The sequence below is a fragment of the Neovison vison genome, chromosome 5 (genome assembly GCF_020171115.1).
Source record: "Neovison vison isolate M4711 chromosome 5, ASM_NN_V1, whole genome shotgun sequence".
NCBI classification, from domain to species: Eukaryota; Metazoa; Chordata; class Mammalia; order Carnivora; family Mustelidae; genus Neogale; species Neogale vison.
In genome coordinates, this window is record NC_058095.1 from 84,898,537 (window position 1) to 84,919,699 (window position 21,163).

A 21,163-nucleotide genomic window follows, 5' to 3' on the forward strand; every position below is an offset into this window, starting at 1 on the left:
TGACAGACTGCATTGTGAACCCTCATAGTATGTAATGTGGGTCAAGGAACGCATTACATATAGCGCACATTTATTGGACACACTGTAGTCTCTTAAAATATGGGTAAAAGCTGCTGTAAGCATCAAAATATCTCTATTCTTCCAAGAGCAAAAGATATTGGGTTACTGCCTCTTGGTTTGAGAGATGCAGTTTAAACATTTACTTTACATAAAAATACATATAAAATAGAGCCCATTTTTGGATCACCTTTGATCTGTAAGTGGTACCAAAAGGAATAAATTTTGCGGGGAACTCACCTATTCTTGATCAAGGTGGTTGGTTATTCACATATTTTTACAAAAGGTAAATATTTTGTCCATTGCTTAAGAATAAGAGAAGTTTCCATAAAGATGTGTGATGTCAGTTTTCTTTTTAAGAAGTTTTTTCTGACTTGCTAAATTCTTCTGTACCTGCATAATTTCTCCCCGAGTCCTTTCAGCTAAAAACCTATTTGAAGCTGATGTCCACCAGGGAGCATTGATGAACCTGTAGATCAAGGTTCTACAGGCACTTCCATGATCAGAGCAAAATCTTTGTTGGTTTAAGTTAGATCTTGTACATTATAGGAGCCACAATATGGTAGGGTTGACTGAGTCTGTATGTCCAATTTTTCTTTGTTGAGAACTCTCATAAAAATTCATATCTTTTGAAAAAAATAATTCCCAGGTCTGGATTATGTTCTGGTTATGTTTCTGAAAGCACAAACATTTTTCTTCCCAGAATTAGTGAGGGAGAATTAGGCTGATAATGGCTTATTTAAAAGTTGTATGCTCTATAGATATTTAAAAATTATATAGATCTAAATATTTTACATATATGTTGCTGAAATCATATGTATAATGCTAAAACATTTGTATATTCATACATCCATGTGTCTAAAAGAGGTGGTCTTTTAAGAAAAATACTTAATTTAGTCACTTGGAGAGACTAGTTGGGCTCCCGAGCAGTCTACAGAAAGAGGGGACATGAAAACCTCATAGAAAGCTGAAATAAGAGTTGAAAGAACCTAAGCACATTTCTAGGAATAAGTAGGTCTCATATGCAAATATATAAGTGTCTGCATTGCCCTGATGGAAAGCTTTTTGTAGGTTCAAATCTTCAGTAACTTTGGCTTTTTACATAATAAAAATCAAATAAAAGGCCCCAATTCCATCTCATGGAGATATAACCCAAGGTGCATAAAAAGTACATTTCTTTCCCAAACCACGAGCTGAACATCACTTTGTGGATTGTATGTCCAGTCACTTTCTGTGTATAGACAGGTTTCCATATGCCAGAGAAATAGAACTACTTCCAGGAATATGAATTTCACTGAGAGTTCTTTTCTGGAATATTTACAATGTGGTCATGCATCTGTGTTAAATTAGATCTGAACATTTTCTGCCGATATAACAAATCTTAAAATCTAAGATGCTAGTACCATTTTTTTACATCCCAGTTTGATTTTTAGATATCAGTTCAGGATTCTTCGCTGTATTGTTTTTTTAATGTCTTCTGTGCAGATGTAATTGTTTTCATTAAATATGATAGAAATGATATACTAAATGATTTTGAAAAATTGGCATAAAAGGAATCCTTGCTTGGGGAAAATATGTCATTTACACATACAAATAGAGAACAATTTGTAAACATTTGCAAGCATACTGGGTCTATGAAGAATTCTGTGTAAGTACAATTGTGTAACATTTCCTTTAGCTTCTCTTCAGTAAGTGATGTTTGATTTACTGTTTTCTGCAGACCATTGGGGATCTGGATTATAGACCTCAAATCACAGTTCTATATGGAAGGCTTCTTAATGAATTAGATTTTCAATAAATGCCACATTGCAAAGGGCCAAAATCCACCACATAAATTGAGGTACTGAATTGTATCGATCACTTTGATGAGTGTTCAAGTAAGCATTAACAAAAGAAAATACTTGAAGTATTAAATAATGGAATTTACAGTGGGCTCTTAATCATTCAGACATTTTCCCCAAATTTGCAACTGTATTTTGAGCGGCATCCAGTAGGCACTCAAAGTCTTTGTTGACCTAAACTCCGTGCCTTCTGCACAGATCATATGCCTTTGGATCCATTCTCCATGTGGCTGAGTGTTGGCAGTACTGGGAGAGCTCTCCTGACTACAGATTCTGAATGTGCAGATCTAAGGCTGGGCTTGCTCACGGCATGGTTTTGAAAGGATCCCAGAAGATTCAAATATGTAGACAGTGTTAAGAACCACCACTCTACTACTATATTTGTTGACTTTTTCTTTTTTTAATGTTTCTTCAATTCAGCAGTCAGATTTTTGGAGAGAAGGACATTGCCATGGAATATGGGAAGCATGTACATTGCAGTGGTGGGTATCTCAAAGGAGGATATGATGGCTTGGGAACCCATATTCAGGATTAAATGAATTGAGGGTCCCTCCAATCTAATGTTTACCTAAGAAGACGTTAGGAAAGAAGGTTGAAGATTTTTTTTAGCTTCTAACCCAGACAAGATTAGGTGAGAACATTACTAAGACATAAGTGTCCACTAAACTAAACCAGGCAAGTCAAAATTTATCTAGGATTACATACTTTGTAACAGGCAGCTTGTTTTTGTTTTTGTTTTGCTTTTATGGACTTGAGCTATATTGGGAAGTTTAGTTACCTAAGCTAAAATAATTTTTATGTGGCCTAGTCAGCATTTAGAGGGTGAATGGGTGATGGAAATGGAAAGCAAATGCCAACTCTGCGGGTCTGCGTTGCCTTCTCATCATGGCAAGGAGACAACAGAGCCTCTCATAGGGTTCTCTCCTCACCAACCACAAACCCGTATTTCACAGATAATTCTCCAAGGCACAATGATGGGAGTGCTCATTTATCAGCCAAGAAACCTGTTTCTTTTAATAACAACTGCATTAAAATTTTTGTTCAACTATAGTTTTTTTTTCCCCAACTATTAAAATGGCACTTTCCACAAAAGTTTTTATAATTGGCAGTTGGTTAGTCCTTAGAAAATCCTCAACCTTTAACAAATACTTTAGCACTATGTAAGCAAAAGATAAGAAGGAAGAGTAATTTTTTGTCCAAAAATTAAAATAAATCTGCTTGCTTGCTTCGTGCAGATAGCCTGAATATACCAGGTTGTGGGATTCATTCTGTGCTCTCTGGAATGTTTCACATTTTGATACAGTTAGATATCTTCCTCCTTCAGGTTGGTCTTCAACTGTCAAATTTTTCCTTATCCTCTCCTGTATGTGTTTAGACTTTTTTTTTTTTCAAGATTTTATTTATTTATTTATTTATCTGAGAGAGAGAGAGAGAGAGAGAGAGTACATGTGGGGTTGGGGAGGAGCAGAGGGAAAGGGACAAGCGGGCTTCATGCTGACCTTGGAGCCTGACTCAGGGCTTGATCTCATGACCCTGAAGTCATGACCTGAGTCAAAATCAGGAGTCAGACACTCAACTGACTGAGCCTCCCAGGTGCCCCATGTTCAGTCTTTCTATTGTCTTCAGTTTAGTTATGGGTTGTATACAATTCACTGAGGCCTTTCTACCTATTGGATATTTTTTCTTTAGAACCCACGGTAGTCATAAATTCAGTTTTTAGCATATGCTGTTTTTTTTTTAAGATTTTATTTATTTATTTGACAGACAGAGATCACAAGTAGGCAGAGAGGCCGGCAGAGAGAGAGAAAGGGAAGGAGGCTCCCTGTCAAGCAGGGAGCCCAATACGGGGCTCAATCCCAGGACCTGGGGATCAAGACCTGAGCAGAAAGCAGAAGCTTTAACCCACTGACCCACCCAGGCACCCAGCATATGCTGGTTTGTAATTAACATCTCATCACTTTGTATATGACCCGCTCTTATTCTTTGGTTTCTAGGGGAAAAAAAAAGACTCTACCTGAGCTTCCTTACAGCTCTGCACCATATTGTTCTGACACCTGAGGTATTACTTGGTTTCCATGTCAACATTGGCTTGTCTGGGAAAACCCTTGCTCTGATTTCCAATTATATTTACTTTGCTATAGATTTTATAGTTCATATTCTTATTGGTATTAATAACTTGATCAATTTAATGATCATTTATTAGCTACATAGAAGGAAATCATTCTGAACCAGAGGCTCATAAAGGTGAAAGCTGTAAACGTACTATCTTAGTGATATCTGGAAGAAAGCCCTGAGACATGGAACACTCCCTTTGATCAGACACCCATCCAGCCAGGTCCCTGAACACAGAAGAAGACAAAGAAGTTTAATGTTTCATGTTAACAATGGCTTCGGCTTCCAAACAACACTGTAAATCCTAGCAGGCTCAGTACAATTCCGTGGAGTATTATCTTAAGCGGTTACTCTGAATGAACGAGAACAGCTCACAAATGCTCATCTGTCCACAGCCACCCCAGGGCCCAGCCTTATCTCCCCTTATTCCGGGTCAATGCAGGGAAAGGTCAGTGGAGACCTCCCATAAGAAAAGCCAGAGGAGAGCAGTGAACACGACCGTTAGGCCCAGACGGGAAAATGAAAATGGCTTAGAAGACTTGCTAAAATCCTTCTTAGCTGGGGAGGGATTTGGGAAAGCAGGGTATTGCTTCCCAGGCATATCTTCCTCATCCTTCTCAGCCACCTTAGGAGAAGAGAACTTTGAAAAAGTAGGAAGAGAGGCTAGGCCTCTCCAAGGAGGAGATCCACACTGCCTGAAATATCCGGGCTCCTTGGAGGAACAGTGTCAAGTGAAAGATGAGTAAACAGAGATTTTAAAGGAAGGAAATAAAGACTGGCCAGGATTCTTGCTTCCTTGTGAGACTTTGTTCTCCTTCATCTAAACACTGCATGTCCGAGAGGAAGAGAGAGGAAGAAGAAGGAGGAGGGGCGAAGGGGCAGAAGAGGTGGGGAAGGGGGGAGAGAGAGATACAGATCTAAACAGAGACGGCTACGCCTTCTTTCAAGGGAAGTAGAACAAACGTCTGTACTTCTCTTGATACCTGAGAAAATAATCCTCACATCTTCCCCTTGTCAACCTGCTTGAAAACCTCATAGAATGGGGGTGATTGAGAGGCACATCGAGAAGGGCATGTGAAGGGGAAAGGAATCTTCTGTTACCTCCCCATAAGTGCCAGTGAATTCCAGTCTGTACTGCTTTCTGTATAGAGCCGCTGAGAGACACTTCGTTGCCCCCCTTTCTTTCTTTTTTTCTTTTTGTAAATACCAGAAACTTCTTTGTCAATTCTTTGAAGCCTAAGGACCCTTTTACAGAACAATTCTTTTAAATACGTAAAATAAGTTACAGAGGATTACAAAAGACACCTATTATATTGAAATAGACTTCTACCAATGGATCCCTGAGTGTGTCCATGGGGCCCAGGTTAAGAATCAATGTTAAATAGGGTCCTGCCAAAAATCAGGGTCCCTGCAGGGGATAGGGGGCGCATTCAAGTTAAGTTCCTTTGAAGGCTATTTAATAAAGAGATGTTTACAAACCAAGGGTAGGGAGTAGAGAAAGCATGCAGGGTTATAACATACATGGTTCCAGAAACTACAGGGCCATATTAAGAGCAAAGACAAAAGGAGAAGAAGGGGGTTCAGTGAGTAGTGAGGCACTTATTGAGAAGAGTGCCTCAGTTATGGGAATGGGCTCCCATGGGTGCTGTTTACAGGGAGGGAGCCTGGAGCACAGGTACCTGACTTCATTCCTCCCGATCCCCATATGGGGCTCCCCAGAGATGCTGTGCATCAAGCTGACTAAAAAAAAAAAAAAAAAAGAAGAAGAAGAAGAAGACATAATTTGATTTAGGCCTCAACAATTGTCCTGTCTGTCCTCGAGTCAGAGACCTCAGGTCCTTCACCTCTCACTTGGCCCTTGTCCTGTGTCTTGTGTTCTATTAATCATCATCGAAAGGTAGCATATGGAAGCAGGTAAATTACCACGCACAGATGACATCGGTAAAAAAATCAGTTACCATAACTCAAGTCTTTATTTTTGTTGGCAAATATTTAAAAATACTCTAAAACATATGTGGCATTAGAGTAATTGATTCCGCTCCCCCCACAACCCACCTTTTTGCTAGAATAATTTTTCTTTTGTGATTGATGTAAAAAACAACACTCTCTGATAGATTTCTCAGGAAATCTCATTATTTGCAGGTTAGCTGGCTCAGGACGTCATCTGTCTGTGCTGAAGGAGAAATCCTTTAGAAGTTTCATCTTGAGAAACGGTTAAATTCACCAAATTCTTTGGGAGCAGCTCTTTGGTCTTTGAAAATGTAGGTGGAGTACTTAGAACTATTTGAAAAGTTATTTGTTCCAATGGTTTGTACTGTCATTCTACATATTACACAAGACCCTTTAAAAAGGGAAAGAAAAAAAGAATGATTATTATCAGCTCATGAAGAATCATTGAGAAAGTACACCCAGTGTTCCCTGATGACTTTCCTTTTGTGATAACAGAGCAGTAAGGAAGATCTGCCCTGACATGCAATGGTCTGGCCAAAGAGGCATGTGGTCATTTCCCATGGTGTGAAGGTAGAGCCACTGCAGAAATGGGACTCAGCCTTTGCCTCTGTGAAATGATTTGCATACGGGTGTACCAGAAGTTCCCAGAACTTCACTCCTGGGTATTCCCCTCCTCTGTTTCCACGGCTGGCTGCCTGAGTCTGTTTGGGTGTATGTCTGCATGTGTCATAATGTTCTGTTTTAAAATACAGCAAAGTTCAAGAAGTTTTGCTTCCTTAAAAGCAAGCCTAGCTGTGAAAATCCTGAGCTGCTTTCCACAGGTTTTTATTTTGTTTTGTTTTGTTTTTAAAGTACAAAGCAGTTCTCTAAAACCGATCCCTCAAACCCTGTGCTAGGATGTTAAGTTCTTATCTGATATTGATGTCCCTAAATGCAAGGTTGCTACCACAGTGCTTGTCTAGCCTTATTTCCCTTTCATGGAGATCCTAACGCAAGCAGATAACTTGAGGGCTGGAGAGCATATTTGCAGATGGTGTTTGTTTGTTTGTTTGTTTTGTGAAATCGTCCCTTTTCTTTTCTTTTCTATTCTTTTTTTCTTTTCTTCCTTTCCTTTCCTCTCCTCTTCCTTTCTTTTCTTTTCTGGCAGTGATTCTCTGCAGAAGAATTTTTTTTTTTTTTTTAATGAATTCTCAGAGGGTGAACAAGAGATGAAAAGGGAAGAATGGCTGAATATTTCTGCTAGTGTCTTGACCACAGCAGCCCTAAAATGTTCTGTTTATTAACATGGGGGAATGGTTTGTGTAAGGTTAATACTGGGATCACTGAGCCGGGTCACTCCTCCCGTAGTGTCTGCATGGATTAGAAAAGGCTGCCAGGTGCCCATCTGTTAGCAATACAAGCCCAGCCACAAACACAACTGTCGTGACAACCACACTGAGTTAGTCTTTCAAATAAAACTTGTTAAAAGCTACTGCCCTCCAGCCTCCACCCACTGCAGTTAACGGCATGAAATCCCCCTGTAACTAGTATTTATTTTCTTAGGCGTGCCTTACTTGAGCAGCTGTGCCGTACCAGCCTTTGATCAAAACTAACCCCACCAAGAGGAGCATTTGCAGTCTCCTGAAGGTCAGGATGTGTTTAGGGTGGTGTCTGAAAACAGGGTCCCACCTGAACTTTCTCAGGCTGTGGCATCTGCATCCAGGGTCCTCTGGGCTCCTCTATGTTCCACGGTCTTTCAGTCTAGGAACTGATGGCCAGCTGATTTCTTCCAGATGATGGCCAATCATAAAGACAGCCTTAGAGTAGAGCCGGGAGTGCGAGGGGTGGAAAGACTCACCTCAAAGCGGTGCCCTCTCCCCAGCCCCCCTGGTTTTCCCATTTTGATGAACTTGGGTGGCAAAGGTAAGTTTGGGCTAATTTTAGCTCACCTGTGAAATCTGAGTTGAGAACAGAATCGAAGCTTTAACAGAGTTCACTGGCACTAGATTTCCTGTAGTGTGCGTTTTCTTTTAACTTTTATATTTGAAATTTTAAGAGATCAAATGGACTAGTGACCCTTTGGTATGACTCTTCTATCTAAAAGCAATTTAAAATGCTCTCAATATGCTCTCTAAGGAGCTGGTACTTTTAGACGACCTGCTCAAAGTAGACACGTTGTCTTCAGGTAGGCTGGTAACATGGGCACTCTGCTTAAAGAAAAAAAAAAAGGTGAAGGGTAGGAAAAGTGAAATGATGATGAAACACATTGTGTATTTCTGAACTCTATGTACCTTTTGAAAATGAAAAAGAGAAGAGCCTTCTTCGATTGTTAGAAGAACACCAAAACGCATGTCTGTATCTGAACGATGTGATCAGTACCAAGCCCTGAGGAAAACAATGATGCCTCAAATACTGTAAGACAATTGGGGCTTTTGAAATACCAAATTCCAACTTCTACACAGCCTGGTACACACTGGCTGGTACACAAATAATACACATTATTTATGGAATGAATGAGTGGGTAAAGGAGAGGTGAGAAAGATGAAGATAGCATTAAAGAAGAAACTTTATAAGTATAAATCAACATGGGTCAAAATTTTATGCGATGTATTGGTTAATGAAGAAAGCAATAAGATATTACGACTGGTTTAAGAGGAAACTCAAGAATCACACATGCAATGTAGACCAGGAACGCTGAAGGGGAGGTGCCAATGGATAGAAATGGCAAAACTGGCCCATAGCCACAAGGCAATGACTAATTGTCCTTCCATGGGACCCAGTACACAAATTCTGTGGCAGGATTATTTGCCTAGTTCTCGCTTTCCACAAATTAACTTGTATCTCTATAGAGCTGTAAAACATCCCAGCCAATGAGAAACAAAAGTGCATATCCTATAGAATCAAATATTCCTTATAATCCCAACATTCAGTTGAAGGATACCAACAATCCCTTGGACCCGTTTCAAATTCCTTCCCTAGAGTAGCTAACATGTACATCGTATTTATGTGCCAGACACTGTTTAGGATTAAATGCTTTACATAGTAATTCATCATATTTTCACCACAGCTCCAGGTGTTGGGTACTTTTTGCAACCCCATTCTACAGTTGAAGAAGCAGAGAGAAATTAAGGAACTGGCCCAAACTCATAGAGCAAGTAAATAGGGGGCCAATATTTGGACACAGCTGTCCGACTTCATGATCCCAGACTCTGGCTGAGGGTGCAGACCTGCCTGAGGTTGGAGCTAATCAATGAGGTGAACCAGCCTGGAAGAGGGGCTACTGTTCACACTGGTCTTGAGGTCACATGAGAGAGCCTGAGGGTTGGGGGCGTAGGGCATTTGAGGCTCTCCTGGATTCTCCATTGACCTTTCGAGTAGAAATGAGTGCATTGTGTTTCTTGGTGTTCCTTTGTTTATTCGTCAAATCTGCAACTGCCCAGCACTTCGATTTGCATGGTCTATGGACTCAGATGTCCTTGGCAGTAGTTAGCAGAAATAGCTTCATGGCAGCTTGAGTGGAAGCGAGTCATCACAGCTAGATAGCTGCCTATTACAAATTCAAGTAGCAAGTGAACTGGGGTCAAATATGGGTCAAATAGATTTGCTTCAGGACAGACCCTTCTGTTTGCTCAGGTCAGCTTTAGGGAGGAAGGTCCCTTAAGGAGGCCACCTGCCCATCCCACTTTCACACCAGGGGGGTGCTTGGCAGCATTCCCATGTGCTGCCTTGATTCTTTATCCTTAGGGGACCAGACCTAGTTTTGTGGGGCAAATACAGAGTGCTGCAAACTCACAGACTGGCAAAAAGTCTGTCCTGTTCATTTTCTCCCCTAGTTTTACTGTTTCGTATTAAAAAAGAAGGTCCAGGAAATATTTAGTACAGCTGTAGAGCTGTGTCCCAAGAGCTATAAAACTTCCTGGTCCTTGGCCTCCTGTGATCTCTTATCCTTACTCCCCCTGAAACTGGGACAATGATTCCTGGGGAGGTCACTGATGCATTGTGTCATGCATGTGCAAGTCGACTGCAAAGGTTCAAGGGCAAGGAAAGTGACTGTAGAGCTCCCATTCCCCGGTTGGCCACCTCCTGCTCTGAGCTGGGACAGCTCAGCCACACCCCAGTTGTGCCCCAGAAAGAAAAATCAGTATCGGTTCTCCTACATTCAAACATGCATTCTCTTTGCTTTAAGTAAAACCAGAGTAAAGATGGTAAGCCACTTGCAATTTTGGAGAAGAGTGAATTTTGGGGGAAGAGGGCTGTTTTTCGTTTTTGTTTTTGTTTTTTTTTTTTTAAATGAGCTTTGGCCCTTTATGTATAAGTTCGGTTTGAGTGGGAACATAGCTGATATTTTATATGATTCTTCATGGAGAAAAATGAAACAAAGCCTTGTCATGATAATCAAAATAATCGAGTCCATCTCCCTCTCTCTCTCTCTCCCTCTCTCTCTCTCTCTTTTTTTTTTTTTTTTAATTGCTGTGTCTCTGAAAATTTCCTTTAGGGAGACTTGGTGGGAGAAGGGCACTGGATCCCATTTTATCTGCAAGGGACAATGTCAGAAAGGGAGGTCCATGGGGGCAGAATGATGATGGTTTATGTGTTCATACATTAGTGTTGTCCTGGATCCGGGGCTGATCATGGGCATGTCTTCCCCACTCTCTTGTCTTGTTTGTCATTTGAAATTGGCCATGGTAGGAGGACTTACATCACAATAACTGGCAAACATGACAAGTCATAGCTTTCCTCTGACCCTGTCCGAGTGTCCCGGGTGCTAAACATGCACCAGCAGACAACTTCACACTCCCCAAGGGCCCAGAACGGTGTTTGACAACAGCTGGCATCCAATAAATACCCATTGAGGGAATAAATGAAGAAAATGTCGCTCTAGTAAAATAAATAATATCCTCAAGGTACCTAAGTTTAGAATTTTATCTTGACTTTTCTTAACCATATAATTTAACTTAATTGTTTCGTAGGCTGTATTTAAGTTGCTTTTCACACTTTGCTTCTTTGGTCTCCATACACAGTCTCCTACGCCAACTGGAAATTTTCCTCATTTTATAGAGAGAACATGAAGATTCAGGGGTGAGCATAGCAAAGGCCGTGGGGGCTATCAAAGGGCAGAGCTCACACTGAAACCAAGATCTGATTGATTTCAAAGATGCTGTGTGGCCATGAGACACAAATGCCTCAGAAGGAGGTAAAGGAGACCCGGGTCTTCGCAGAAGGGAGAGAACCTGAGGCCTCTTCTGTTCAGCTGTGAGGCTACTTAAAGAGCAGTGCCACAGAACCTCTAGCTCTACACACCTGCCCTTCCTCCCTGTTGAGAGACATGAGAGCAGACACACATTACCAGGTTCAGCCAGCATCAATACACTTGGGACTCAGGGCCATAAACTTCAGTCCCTGTCTCCCCCAACACTGTCTCCAACCATGGAGGACCCATGCGTTGACTGAGCAGAAGAGACCCAGTGTTGTAAAACAGTTATAATATTTGATCTTCAGCATGAAGATAGCTATCTCTGAATGTATTTACTTGGTAAAAGATGTCGGCATCCCAAGAGTCACCCCTGGGGTTCGAGGCTTCGGGTTGCCTCATGTGCCCCTGTTGGTTAGTAGAGTGATGACAGAAGCTGGTCTCAGCTCTTCGAATATCTTCAGTGAAAAGGCTGAGATAAAATATTTAATTAAGCTCAACCCCCACCCCACCCCCTGCCATCAGCCCGCCCACATCTACCCGGTCCTGCTCCCCTGTCAGGGGCAAGCAGGCAGCTGCGTGCTCATCTCTCTCCTTCACTGATTTTCTCCTCCTGGGCCCTTTACCTGCCCACTCACTGCACACAGAAAGGAAAATAATGAGAGGGGCCATGTGATACGGCACAACAATGGCTGGTTATGGCAGGTCCACATTCTATATGAAAGAGAGAAATAATATGGCTGTCACTGTAGGAACGAGAATGCTCATGGGGGAAATACAATAATGTGAAGTGCACCTATTCAGCTACATTGAATGCATCTGAGCTAAAATTAGGATGTAAGGCAATCAATCCTAACCATATTGCTGTAGTCTGCTTTGAATAAGATTTTCAGACATTCAGAAAGAAACTCTAGAGTGCACTTCCCTGAAACTTTGGTGCCTTCGTCAAGAAGAATGTTGCTATTTCCTGTCCCTAAAAGTTGGTTGTTTCTAAAACTTCATTTTATGGGGTGCAGGCTTTGAGATTTGTCCTACAACCTGTATCCTTCAGTCCAAGGCTGGCTGGCTGGCTCACCGGGGCTCTCCAGATAGAGCAGACCATGTGCCTCCACCTGGCTGGGGAGGCATCGGGAATAATTTTTGGGTGTTATTGGTGACCTTCTGCGAGGGTACAGCACAGATGGCTATTTCGGTCCTAAAAGCCAAAATCTAGGAAATCTTTTTTTTTTTATTTTTTTTTTAGATTTTATTTATTTATTTGACAGAGAGAGATCACAAGTTGGCAGAGAGGCAGGCAGAGAGAGAGAGGAGGAAGCAGGCTCCCTGCCGAGCAGAGAGCCCGATGCGGGACTCGATCCCAGGACCCCGAGATCATGACCTGAGCCGAAGGCAGCGGCTTAACCCACTGAGCCACCCAGGCACCCCCAAAATCTAGGAAATCTTAACAGCATACATGGAAGAAAGTTAATGCTGTGACTCCATAAAGAACCCTTAAAATCAGTAAGATAGAAATAGAGCTGAGAGTGAAATAAAGTTCCATGTCTTCCCAAATTGTCAAGCCCATTGAGATGGGAAGGATGGACTGTGACCTGTTTGTGTAGTCTCTGGTGGGCTGGGTTTGGGGTTTTGACATCACTCGAGTGCAGCAGAGAGGCTCAGTGAGTGGGTGGAGGGAAAAGTGACACATGGATAGTTACATTTCCAAAGTCTCGTTCTATGGAGAGCAGGTTGAAGAGGCTGGGATAACAGCCTGTCCTGGCGACATCAGGAGGGTCCAGAACAAAGACAGTGGTAGCCAGAAAAAGCCTGGAGGTTATGGAAGATAGTTAACGAATGAATGATTTTTTTTTCAGAGGAAACACTGGCAGACTTGACAATGGTTTGGAGGCAGGGGTGAGGGAGAAGGGGTCCAGGATTGATCCCTGGGCCTCTACCTGTCTGATTAAAACACTACAGCCTGAGGGGCAACTGACAACACCCAGCACTGGAAAGGAGTGGAAATGTTGCTGAAGGGTGGGAGACGGGACTCGCCTGCTCACAGGAGCTATGGCACTGTCACCTGGTGATACTTCTAGGGTCAGGTATGAGGGCTGAGCTGCAGGCGTAAATCCACCCTCATCTGGTCCTCTGGCCATAGGTAGACTTTGGGGCATGGGGAGAGAAAGACATGGAGACAGTCTAGGATATAGGAACTTCAGAATTACACATCCAAGTGGAAGATGATGCATTCGGACGCCGCGAGGTAAAGGAGTGGCCAGGGAAACAGGAAGAAAGAGGAGGAAAGTCAGAGGTGGCTGCTCACAGAGAGGGCAGAGAGCTTTCTAAGTCAAAGGTATGGACCGGGGCTGAACCTGGCTGGCAGGTCAACTGGGCTCAGCAACATCACGCTTATGGACCTCTTTAGTGAGAGTTGTTTCAATTAACTTAGCAATGGTACGGCCCAAACTGGAGTCAGCTGAGAAGTGAGAGGAAGCTAGGAAATGAAGGCCACAAATGTAGAAAGACCTTTAAAGAAGGTTGGCTGTGAAAAGTGGTGGGGCACGAAAGAGGTCTGCTTGGGAGGGGAGAGGGAGATGGAGAGAAAGAGTGAGGTTGGGAAGTAGGGAGAGAGGGGGAGAGAGAGAGCACAAAAGGAAGAATGTGAATCAGACAGGGAAGAGCAGATCAATGGAAGGAAGTTCAGTCAGAGGAGGGTGTGGGCATGGTCAGGCTCCAGGACACAGGCACATGATTATCTGTACTTGGAAGAGAAATGGCTTTTCTTGAGTGATAGGAGGAAAAGCCGACTGGAACAGGGTGTAGATGGAGACAGAATTCTCGACTTGGCATCTGGAGAGGTGGGAGTTCCCTAAGATGGCTCCAAGTCTTCTCCATAACACAGGAGTCAGAAGAGAGGGGGGTGGATGGAAAGACCATGGTGCAGATTGGACAGTGGGCTACTGACTAGACAAACGTCAGAGTAGAAAATCTGCTCCAGATGGCAAACTCTTCTAATCTCTGCTTTAGAATCTTGTCTGCATTGAGAAAAAAGCATTTTTTTTGTAACTGCCACCGTAGCAGGAACAGGAGAAGGTACTGTATTAGTTGGCTAGAGCTGCCATAACAAAATTCCACAGCATGGGTGGCTTATAATACGAGTGAAATTTATTTCTCACAGTTCTGGAGGTTGTGAGAAATCAAGATGTGGGCAGGTTTGGTTTTTGTGAAGCCTCTCTCCTTGGCTTGTGGGCAGCTGCCATCTTGCTTTATCCTCACATGGCCTTCTTCCTGTGGTGCCTATCCCTGGTGTCCCTCTTTTGATAAAGACACCAGTCATATTGGATTAGGGTCCACCTGTATGACCTCTTTTAGCCCCAATTAAGGGCCAGATTTCCAAATGTGGTCACATTAGGGGTTAAAGCATCAACATATGAATCCTGGGAACACAGTTTAGTCCATAACAGGTAAAGATGGATTTTCTTTAGAAAGTGAAAATGTGTGGCTTATTATGGTTGAGCTTTTGTTTATAGGCTCCAAGCAAGTGCTTGTTTTTCCTGTGTGTGTGTGTGTATGTTTTTTTTTTTTTTACATTTTATTATAGCTTTCATCCTTAAAGTCTGTTAGCTCTTTGTACTTTATAACTTTCTTTCTTTTCCACCTAGTGTAACATCAATTTCTCCATAGAAATTTTTCATACCCTGTCTTAGTCCAAAAAGAAGCTTGTGGGGAAAGAAGGGAAGTGAAATTCATCCAGTTCTTTTTTAAGTAGACCCAAGGTAATGACATTGTTCCCGCTTTCCTAAGGATTCTCTTGAATAAGTTGTTCTGAAATGCTTTTGAAAGGAGATGAATTAAAAATTTTTACAGCAACCAGTCTTGTAGTAAAGATAGGTTAGAAAAAATAAAGAAAAAGAAATATTGATTTTTTTACTGTAAGTGAAATAGTTTCACAAGTATTTCTCTTAGGAAATTTTCAAAATACTTGCTTCTTCATAGAAGATTCTGACAAAGTAAATGCAGTAAGTTTTTTTTAAAGGTTAGATTTGGTCTTTTCCCTCAATTGGTCTGTCTTTAAACTTCCTAATATGATTATGACTTACAAATATATATCATCTATAACCCATTTTACCCTGTATAGTCAGAGATAAAACTACTGATAGCTTATTATCTGATGTATCACTTCAGGCTAGGTTTGGCTGTGCGTTTCAAAGACCTGAAAAAAAAAGTAGTAATACCAGATAGGAAAAATTTCATTTCCTCATGTTAATCAGCCAAGAGAAAGAATGTCCAGGATTGAGGTGCCGCTGCACCTGCAGAGAACCCAGGCTTTTTCCAGGTCTCTGCCCTGATTTTTTTAAAAAAATAAATAAATAAAGCAAAAACAAAAAAACTTTCTCCGCATAGTCTAAGGTGGCTGCAAGAACCCCAGTCACCTCATCTGATTTCCAAACAGAAATATGAACGAGGACTGAATCTTCTCCTCTAAGGAGCACTTCTGGAAATTCCACCCACTTCCAGTGAAATTTCACTGCTCAGAACTTACAACTTATCCAGAATAAATTCAGAACTCTGTTGCTAAGGAAGATGGGGAGAACAGGTGCCTGTGGCCACAGAGACCCCCAGCCCCTTTGCCCATCATGCATGTGCCACAGCTGCTCGGGGGACATTGAAATGCAGGGACTCTGACCTCCTTGCTCTGGCAGACAGAACCCTGGACTTCATGAGAGCAACGATGATGGTAATAAATCCAGAAAACACATGAACAGTGCTTTGACGGTTTGTACAGCATTTTCATACCTGTTATCTCAGTCCTCGTAATGTCGTTGTGAGACAAACAGGATCCTAGTGGCCTGGATACTGATAATTCTTTTGTAAATTACCTAAAACAATATAACCCATAAAAGATGAGGCTCCTATGGCAGGATCTGACTTAAAACTCCGTGTGTCATCTGCCAGACCAGGCTGCCTTGATATGCCTGATTGTGCCTCTGCACCCCTCTGGGCCATCTTTCAGGGACCCCGGGGGCCAGGCTAGACTGGTTCCCTTTGCCTCAGTCTCCTGGGTGCAAGCCTCACAAACATGGTTATCCTCCACTGCTGTTGCTGCGATCTGTTCACCCTCTGTCTCCCACTGCTATGGTAGCCTCAAGTATACACACTTCTCTGCTATTCCCAACTCCCTTCCAAATGATCTTCTAGAACACAAACCCAGGCATGTCACTCATCTCCTTAAAAACCTTCTAAGGTTCCTCTTGCCTTCAGGATCACTCCAGCTTCTGTGGCAATCCCGGCCCTTCACAACTGGAGCTCACTGGCCTGTAGTCTCACTGGCAATTTTTTCACTTTTGGGTTTCCAGCAAGTTGGGGTGACATCCACTGACCTAATGGTTCCACTCCCTCTCTATTCCTGTCCTTGCTGCTTCTTCCCCTGACTGGTCCCTGTTCATCCTTCAGAGCTCAGTCCAGGCTTCGCCCCTGCTGGGAAGCCCCTGACCCAACAAAGCCTGGCTAGGTGCCCTGACAGAGTGCTCAGCCCTGTGTTGCATTTTTTGTGTCTTGTTCATCTCCCTAGCTAAACAGCTAAACCTGGAATGTGAGATCTTACCCATGTCTTTTTTTTTTTTTTTTTCTAAAGACCCCACTCATTCACTTGACAGAGAGAGATCACAAGGAGGCAGAGAGAGAGAGAGGAGGAAGCAGGCTCCCTGCCGAGCAGAGAGCCCGATGCGGGACTCGATCCCAAGATCCGGAGATCATGACCTGAGCCGAAGGCAGCGGCTTATCCCACTGAGTCACCCAGGCGCACCACCCATGTCTTTTCATTCTAATGTTTTGACATCTGGTACCTTGCAGACCCTCCCTGGACTAGCCAGTTCCTAGAGATAGTGAAGACTGGCCCGTGAGCATACCCTCTACACTCAAACTAGCCCAGGGATACCACTCCCCCCCCACCACCTCCTTTATCGAGCTGTTACACTCTGTAACACTATTCCCCTGCCCTTCACCTTGGTTCCGACAACTTGGGGCAGCCCCTATACCCCAGAACCTCTTGAAATTATTCAAGTAAGTCAGTCCTACCCTGCTTACCTGTTTCTTTCCACAGAGATGGCAATCAAGTCTCTCGCCCATGTTTCCTCCCACGAGCCTCCTCCTGAGTCACCCTGGTGCTTCCCCATGGGGCCCTGCTTGTCACCGTATACCTCCCGCACTTGGGAACTGTGAGTCGGAAATTTTTTTTTCAGGGGCGGTCTCTGAAATCTGTTGGCCGCACTATACCTGGATAACTATAAACCTATATTTTAAACTGGGAGAAGTCTCTGTCTCATCCACCACAGTCACCTAACACCCACTCAGTGCTTGACACATAGTAGGTGCTTCATATTGGCTTCTAAGGTGGGATAAAGAAGGGCAAGTGAGTAGTTCAGTTTGGGAGAATATCCAGGCAGGATGCGTTAAGGGGAGTCATTTGAGTGGGGCTTGAAGGAGAAGCAGGGTTTCACGGGGTGCAGGGGAGTGGACAGGACATTCAAGGGAGGTCATCAGCCGCTGCCTCAGCCTGTGGTGCCGCCTGCTCTGCCACCTCCCCTCGTGGTCCATCCTTGACACATTGGCTTCTGATCACCTCCCCGGAGGTCTCCCTGACCACTCAAACCATGTAGAAGTACCCAATCAGAGGATTTTCATAGCACTTTGATACTCTCTTCTTAGGACCAAGAACAATTCGTAATTTTACATTTATTTGTGTAATTTGATGACTATGTCTGCCTTCCCCGATATGTCAGCTCAGGGAGAGGAAGGGTACCCTCTTTGTTCACTACAGTATCTCTGTCCTTCACAAGATACTTCTTCTAGTAAAGGTGCAATAAGTACTTGTTGGGTAGAGGAAAGCATGGCTGAATCCAGGAACAAGAGCATTTTGGAATGGCGGAACCATGAGGTAGGAAGGGGATGTTCTAGGGTGGAGCCTGGACCTGGCTGGGCAGCTGCTCGGGGTTTCAGCACTGCAGCCTGTGCTTCTGAACCAACCCTTATACAGAGAGAAGATCAGACAGTCAGAGAGGGTGAACACAAACCAAGGCGAAGAGGTGGGAGTGCCTCAGAAAAAGGTGATGCCTATGGGAAGGAGGGTCTTTCAGTAACCCAGAATGTATCGTAGGAAGCTGAAGTTGAACCCCTTCAGAATATTTGCCCAGTTCCCCTGTCCCCGCCTCAGCTCTACTGCCATGACTGAACCGACCCTGTCTCCGAATCCTAGCACTTGTCTATTTCTAACCCATAGCTATTCCATGCTAGCCTTTTCTTTCTTTTCTTCCTTTCTTTCTTTCTTTCTTTCTTTCTTCCTCCCTTCCTTCCTTCCCTCCTTCCTTTCTTTCTTTCTCTTTCTTTCTTTCTCTCTCTCTCTCTTTCTTTCTTTCTTTCTTTTTCTCTCGTTCTTTCTTTCTTTTTTTCCTTCCTTCCTTCTTTCCTTCCTTCCTTCTTTTTTTTTTAGCCAGGGAAGAAAAAGCTAGTGCTTTCCAAGAAAAGTGCAGTACATTCAAGAAAAATGTAGAGCCACTTTTTTATGATGGCTCATTTGCAAAGCTTAATTGTCGGGCTCTTTTAATAGAATCCATCATATGTATGCATATTGCTATATAGAGCTCTTATGCTATTAGGTTTTACACATGGACACTGTGAAAAGGAGAGAATATGATCCTGATTTTTCTATTTGTGATTTAAAAAAAAAATAATGGATAGAAAACAAAGGGCAGGGTCTTGAATTCTCAAGTCCCTAATTACACACACACACACACACACACACACACACAGTACACATGAATCCACCATCCTTAATATGAAGAAAGGCCAGAGTGTCACTGTTTCTCTATGCTAACAACTCCCGTGTTATCTCTTGACTGGGATGGATTTAATAACTGGGAGACTAAGAGCCATTGAGATTTGATGACCCTTCAGTGGCCTCAAGTTATAGGACAAAAACTCGTGAGGAAATACCTTCTAAGGACTTCGCCTTGGTGATTTCCGTAAATGACTCCGCTTTAAATTGCTGGGATTGTGTGCCCTCCTACAATTACTGCCGTTCTAATTTCCTGGGACTAATTTTAGAGGGTGGAAGATTTTAATCATGGAAAGGAATTGTTTCCATTGTTCAGAATAACTTCAGAAGCCGAGTTGAAAGCAGGCGCCCAAGCAAGCCCCCAGAAAATTCCACAGGGACTGGGCGGGCCGGGCCTGTCTACAGCCTGAAAGAGAAAACCCTCCATGAGCCAGGGCCTCTCCGATTCTCCCGCTGAACTTTTGAGACTCATTTAACCTTAAATGTGTCACCAAGGAGCCGTGGCGTCTAAAGATTTAGGGAAGATCCTCAGAATGAGTTTCTAGGCATCATTCTTCCTCAAAGAAATTTCTAGAGATTGAAGAGAGCCTTGGTACGTTTTTGTGACCTTAGGATGCTGACCTTCTATACTCCTGTCAACAGAAAGGCCTTGAGGGGGGATGGGGGGGCGTCAGGAGGGGGGAACAGAATGTTGTAGGGAGAGGGTGGCTCCCCTGTCCCCATGGTTTAGAGCTTTGTTTACTTCTTTCCCTCTCCATGTCATCTGAGCAGGAGATGAGAGGAGATGCTGACCAGGCTGTCAACAAAGTGGCCTTCCTATTATGGAGTATTAAAGGGCTCTTCCCTGACACACCTGGAAACCCACTTCAAAGTCGGGCCTGCCCACGGTGGAACTTGTCAAGCCATGGGAACTTCCTGTGCCCTCTGCATGACCTCCTCAGAGGTAATTTCCTTCTTTCTGTCCTGTTGGTATAGACTCCACCCCTGGCCCCCCACCAACATGCACTAACCTAAGTTTAAGATTTAGAATTTATGGAAAAACAACTGCTCCATGTAATGATTATCACCTCCTAAAGGTGAGCAGGCAGGAAAATGTGGAGTAACAAGACTGCTGGCATCCTGTGGCTCCCTCGCCTACTTGGACTGTACCGTCTTCGCATGCAGAAAATTACAGCTGGACAAAACCTCGCCATCTCATCTTCCTTGAGACATTCCTCATGCTGCCTTCCTGCCAGCAGACCCCGTTCTTCCTTTGAAAACTTCCCAGAAAAACCTGTGCTGGAACAAAACCCTCAGCTCAATAAATTTGCAACGTATACAAGGTAAAAAGAGAACCAATGCCCAGAAAACACCCTTGGTCGAAGGTAGGGTGAGTGGGAGACTGAGGAAGGACAGCGGCAGTATTGATTCTTCATGTGTCTCGTAGTGCTTTATTTTCTCCCATTTCTCTAATTCTTCTGTGAGGAAAGTGTATGTAGACCGTTTGAAAAGAAGCCACATTAAAATGCATCAGCACATGGTAGCCTGGGGAGTCTATACAGCTGGGACAGCCCTGGGAGCAGAAACTTTGCTTTTGAGGAAATGTTGGAGCTTTTCGGGCCTAGGATCCACCTAATTCAAGTATGTGTTTTTCTGCAGTCACTGGACAGTGTCATTCAGTCGCTGCTTGAATGCTCCCAGCTAAGGGGAGATCACTACCTTACCAGGCCACAGATTCCCTTGTTTGGCAGCTCTCTCCTTAGAAACAAACAAACAAACAAGAAAAGAAATTGAAGTGGGTCAAGGAAAGAAGAGAATGATGGGGAAGGGATAGAAAACACTGATACTTAGTTGAATTCAGCTTCCTGTAATATTTAGATACCCCCCCCCCCAGTTTCCCATTTGATTAGCACAGAACTGTGTGACAACTTCATAGGCTTGATAACCTTCCTTCTTTGTTCCACAACTCAGAACATCCTAAGTCCTTCAATCATTCATTAAATGACATTGATTTCAGTCTCTCACCATTAGAATTCTCTAGACTAACTGTCATAAAAGCTTTCCTTAAAAGTGCATTTCCTGGGGTTCCTGGGTGGCTCATTCTGTTAAGTGGCTGCTCTCAGCTCAGGCAATGATCTCAGGATCCTGGGATAGAGTCCCACATCGGGCTCTCTGCTCAGCAGGGAGCCTGCTTCTCCCTCTGCCTACCACTTCCCCTGCTTGTGCTTGTTCTCTCTGTCA